Raw genomic sequence first — 6,000 nt, forward strand, 5'->3', positions numbered from 1 at the left:
CTTCTAGTGATACAGCACACTGTGTATAAAATGCTCTGGTGGTTGCTAGCAACACCCCACACTGGTTTTAATAACAAAATCCGACAACAATTTTCACATTCTTGGCAGAATAAAGGCAAGTGGTAAAGACTGAATGAGACACACACCAAGGAAACCTAAACCAAAGTCAGAAAGATGTTCAAGTAAATCATGTCTGTGGGCTTTTTTTCTTTAATCTCCTGTTCTGCTCAGCATCATGCTCAGTAACAGTTTATTAGCCTCTGCTTACTGTAGGATAAGTCGAGACTGACCCAGTTGAGACTGTCCTGGCAAATGCTTTGTATTGGTGAAGCTAAGCAGGAGATGTGGAAGAATTCCAATATCTATCGGCTAGAAAGGTTGCCCTTGTGATGGGAAAATGTCTAGCTTCTGAGTAATTCACATAGTGTTCTTTACTATTCTTAATTTCTTAAACCCCATAAATAGTCGCTAGTAAAGAGATCTAGTATTGCAGGTAATACAAGTCTTAAAATTGTGGACAGAACTTCTAAATTCTCTTAAAATTGTGTCCTTGGGAATATCCCAGGACATATAAGGCTTGCAATAACATGGTATCTCTTACTATTAAAAAACCACAGATTAAAAGCCACTATCCATAATGGTCATAATGAGGAAATGTGAGAACTTTCTGCTCCTCAGAATACTGCATCTCCACCTATGTCTTGGGGAAAAAAAAAAAAAAGAGAAGGTTGAATGTTGTTGTTCTGTTCAAAGAGAAAACAGGGTGGGGTGGGGGGTGAGGGGGCCATAGAAAATGAATGACCAGAGCGCAAATGTCCACGTGCTGTTCTGTAAATATATGCCTTGCATCCTATTAGTACTGAGGTAGTTCATTTGAAATTACTGTGATGTTAACTGATAACTATGGAGAGAGGCATGCTGGATGTGAAAAAGAAAGCTGGTGATTATCTCTGGAAGACACCTTGCAATTAACCACCAGGAGCCAGCACATTTTAAAATAACATAGCTGTTGTCATTCATACCTCAGGGCAATACTGTGTTTTCACACTGTCCTAGTTTTAAGACATGTCAATTCACACATTTTTTAACATGGTGCATTTCTCTGGTGTAGACAGGGCTGAAGTAATATGTGGAATTTAGAAATCTTCCTGTATGGACAACATGCTTTGCCAAGAACAGGAAACTTCATACTCTTTCATCTTCTCTCTCCTATGTTTTTTGTTGAAAGGTTTTCCTGCACATTCTCACATGCAGTTCATGTAAAGTCACTTCTCTCCCTCAGTAGAAAGGGAACAAAATTAGTATTAAGCAAGAGAGGGTAGAAGTAACGTTCCCTGCGACTTCTCCTGGGAAAGATAAAAAAGTATTACCTTCACTTTTTGTTGGTAAACAGATACAGAATCATAGAACAGTTTGGGTTGGAAGGGATCTTAAAGATCATCTAGTTCCAACCCCTCTGCCATGGGCAGGGACACCTTCCACTAGACCAGGTTGCTCAAAGCCCCGTCCAACCTGGCCTTGAACACTTCCAGGGTGGGGGCAGCCACAGCTTCTCTGGGCAACCTGTTCCACCGTCTCATCACCCTCACAGTAATGAATTTCTTCCTTGCATCTAATCTAAATCTTCCCTCTTTCAGTTTAAAACTGTTACCTCTCATCCTATGCCTACACTCCCTGATAAAGGGTCCCTCCCCATCTTTCCTGTAGGCTCCCTTTAAGTACGGGAAGGCTGCTCTTCTCCAGGCTGAACAACCCCAACTCTCTCAGCCTGTCCTCACAGGGGAGGTGCTCCAGCCCCCTGATCGTCTTCGTGGCCTCCTCTGGACCCACTCAAGCAGGTCCATGTCCTCCTTATGTGGGGGGCTCCAGATCTGGACACAGCACTCGAGCAGAGCAGAGGGGGAGAATCACCTTCCTTGACTCGCTTGTCACACTTCTCTGGATGCAGCCCAGGATGCAGTTGGCTTTCTGGGCTGTGAGTGCACATTGCTGGCTCATAGTCAGTTTTCCATCCATCGATACACCCAAGTCCTTCTCCACAGGGCTGCTCTCAATCCACTCATTGCCCAGCCTGTATTTGTGCTTGGGGTTGCCCCGACCCATGTGCAGGACCTTGCACTTAGCCTTGTGAACTTCATGAGGTTTACATGGCTCACCTCTCCAGCCTGTCAGGATCCCTCTGGACGACATCCCTTCCCTCCAGTGTGTTGACTGCACCACACAGCTTGGTGTCGTTGGCAAACTTACTGAGGGTGCACTCGATCCCACTGTCTGTGTTGCCACCAAAGATGTTAAACAGTGTTGCATGTTAAACTTGGGTAAGCCCATTGCAAAAATGCATTTGATGTCTCATCTTTTTTAATTCATTTTCAGTGCTTTTAGATTTCCTTAGGCAGCTGTAATTCCCCCCTGTGCCGAGGCTGATAAGGACACTGGTGCAGCAGAGTGAAATTCTGCTTTCCTCCCTCCTGGAGGGAGGACACTCCATGTCCGCTCACATCCTCAGCCCGCCCTTTCCAGCGGGGTGGGAGGTGCTGGCCAGAACCGCAGCCCTAGCCGTCTCCTCCCAGCCCAGAGCTCTGCCTCTTCCTCCACTCATGCCCAAAGCCTGTTCGTCTCCTGTTTGTTCATGAGCAGAAAAAAATTGTTTCCCTTCTGTGCACCAGAGACCATCAGGGAGATGTGAGTATTACAGGGAAAGAAGGAATGGTTTTCTTCTTTTCTTTTGGTGCTTAGAGTGAGAAAGGAATCATGTGCTGGAAACATTGGAGCTGTGTTTATAGGGTCATAACTTCTAAAATTCACTGTGGAGTTTCTAGAAATGTGAACTTTAAAAGCACTTTGCTGACAACTTTGTTGTTTCTCTTGCCTGAAAGCATTGCAACAATAAAAATAATGTTTGTGATCTGTCATTTGCCACAATGAGCATTGAGTGTGGCGTTGGCAGTTTCATATGCTTTCATCCAAAGAGTTTGATGTCATTTTTTGCCTTTGAAATGGGACTGGGCAGCATTGCTGATTCACTCCATTGGATTTATAAATTTTGTTTCATGGTATGAATGCAGTTCAGGGAAAAGAAACTCTACAGCTGAACATAAAACGTAGCTGGCTTTGCTCACTGCCTCCCCACAGCAATCATTGTCCCTAGCAAACATACAGCCTGAGCAGTAACTAAGCATAGCACCATGGCATCCTGCTCCTGTAGCTATGACTATAGGATCATATGACTATATTTATCTGCAAAGCTTGTTCCTTATCAATTGCATTATCTCTGGTGGTTGCTAGGATGGTTTTGCATCTAGGCTGCTGGTCCAAGATGCTAATGTTGCTGTTCAAACATTTTTTTCCCATAGGGCTGAGGGTCGTCTAACCCTATCAGCCCTGGGGGCTATATTACAGTTTGGAGGTTTCCTCACAGGTACAGAGGTGGATCCTGCCTGTGTTGCTCCATATGTGTCCCACCTCTTGTCTTCCTTTCCTAGGGAGAAGTGGCAGCAACAGCAGCTTTGACAGTGCAGTGTAGGGTCAACTATTTGGAAATGTGCCCAGCTGTTCAGGCTGTTTGCTGCCTGATCATCCATTCCCTCTCCCCTCTGGGAAAGGGGTAGTAAGCTAAATGAAACACATGCCAGATCCAGACAGGCCATCACTTTGGCCTGCACCACCAAACTTGGCTGGGGAGCAGAGGTCCACCAGGCATCTGGGAGTGACAGTCTGTGGCCACCAAATTCCCAAAGTGCTGCTGATGGGCACCATGTTGGACTTGCACTGCTTCTTCTGGAGCAGCGTATCTTCTGGGCTCCAGGACTGAAATCCTGGAGCCTTCCAATTCTCACAAGGCCAGTTCTAGCTCCAGTGAAACCCCGAGACACAACTGGCTGCAGATGATGTCTGTAATAGCACAGCTTCTACTCAAGAAGTCCAGCCCAATCTCACTTTTTATTAAAAATGTGAGATCTTTATGCCAAACCTAGCGTGCTCTACAACTTAACCAACTACTTTGCATGATGGACATTGAGCTAGAAAAGTAAAGCATGTGCACATTCCTGAGGAAATAAATTTTGTGAGGCTAAGTTTGCAGCTCTTATTTCACATTCTTTTTTTCTCATTTGAAATGAAGCATCAGGACAGCAATGCTATGAGTTGCAGTGTGTGTGTGGCGATCCTTGCTGCTGCATCTTATAATGGAAGGAGGAAAGGAAGTGTTGTTGTATATGTTCTGCTCTGAAGTCTTCTTTGCCTTGCCAAAATCTCTTCGTTGGCATTTTCTCCATATCTGGCTCATTGGAGCTATGCATTTGTTTTCCATTAGTTGCCTCAGTTAATATGATGAGTTTCTTTCTTATTATTCTTAAATATTGCATTTTAAATGAAAAAATAATACACTCCTTCAGTGGTCTGATAAATTGTTGGAAGATGATTTGCTCTCTTTGCCTTGTGCTCTTCATTTCACTCATTTTCCTTCTTTTTTTTCTTTGTTTCATTCCTTTTATTCAAGCCAGTCTTGCTCACCCGCACACCAAGTTTAATGTGTTTTTGCATACATTGTGCTGCACACAAACTGTGAGAAAGATTTTGCTGTTTTCTCCCACTGTAAGCTTGAGTCAGCCATGTACTCTTTGAGGGAAAGCCCAGCTAACTTATGCTGGGAACAGGACACTGGAGGTACCACAGACAAGAGGATGACAGGTAAAAACAGCAAGGAGTAGTTAAGAAGCAGCATTATCATATTTTAAATACCTGTCTTGGCTGGTTGCCTGACTCACTTCCCATCTCTCTCTACATTCTCCACGTCTGTTCTGGGATTTTGCTCCTTTTGCAGAAGGAAGTAAAAAAAAAAAAAAAAAAAAATTTCGGAGTGCACAAGAGAATGAGTATTGAGAAATAACGCTGAAGTGAGATTTTTCATGTGCTCTTTGTGTCCTATAAACCCACCACAGAAGTAGGACCATAGGATTAAGCCTTCCAAATTTCATACTATAAAGCTTCCTCTATCAACCCCTTCATTCTTCCTCTTTTCCCTTTTGCAAAGATTTAAGCCAACAGATAAGTCTTGCCTCATAGCCCAAAGGTCAATAAATCCACCCGACGTACACCTGTGGGAAAATTAAAAAGTTACATTGTCCTCATGGCTGCATTTTCTAAAATGTCTTTTCTCTGCCAGTACTTTTGGTCATAAGCCCTTGGCAGCAAATTCTGTGGTCATATTTGTACCTTGAAGCTGTACTAGTAATAACAGGGGACTTGACTTCTACCATACTGAGAGGTTTTATTTTTCAAAGTATATTCAGTTACAATCAGTTAATATTAATTGAGGTGAGGCAGACAGAGAGGGTAAGTTAGGCATGCTGGGATGGGATATTTTCATTCCTTTAAAAGTGTTCTAACAGCATTAATGTACTGCTGCTTTCTTTCATGTCCTCTAACTCAGAAAGCGATGAACCAAGGGATCAATATTTGTTCTGTCTAAACAACTGTTTAAAACTCGAGTTTGAACTATCTTCTCATTTTTGCCCTCACCTTTTCTCTGCATTTCTTCAAAGAGGGAAAAATCCCCAGGCTGAGATATTAGCCCAAGTATTTTTTCTTTCTAACACAGAGATCAAGTAACATGAAGTGGCTTCTGAATTTAGGCATACAAAAACTCCCTGTATTGAGTGGTTGCTTTAGATCTAGGTTTTGAGGAGGGAATTGCATCTCCCGGCGCTCTGGTGAGGCTTTTTGATACTGAATTGATGTGCAGGGGGAAAGTCAGGCACGAGTTCACAGAGGAATAATTTAGTAGGAGATCAGTCTCCCGAGAGGATCTTAACGCTCTTTCTCTTTCCCCAAAAGATACTTATTTTCCCAATTATCTCCCCCTCTTGGGGAGTTTCTCACCTGTTATCTGCAACAGTTTGATGTCTTCGGATATCCCACATTGCTGCCTGTGACTTGGGTGCACAGGAGAAGGGGCCGCAGTCCCTGCATCATCACCCCTGTACCTGCCCAGACACAGTT

This window comes from Strix aluco, chromosome 4 (genome assembly GCF_031877795.1).
Source record: "Strix aluco isolate bStrAlu1 chromosome 4, bStrAlu1.hap1, whole genome shotgun sequence".
In the NCBI taxonomy this organism is placed as follows: Eukaryota; Metazoa; Chordata; class Aves; order Strigiformes; family Strigidae; genus Strix; species Strix aluco.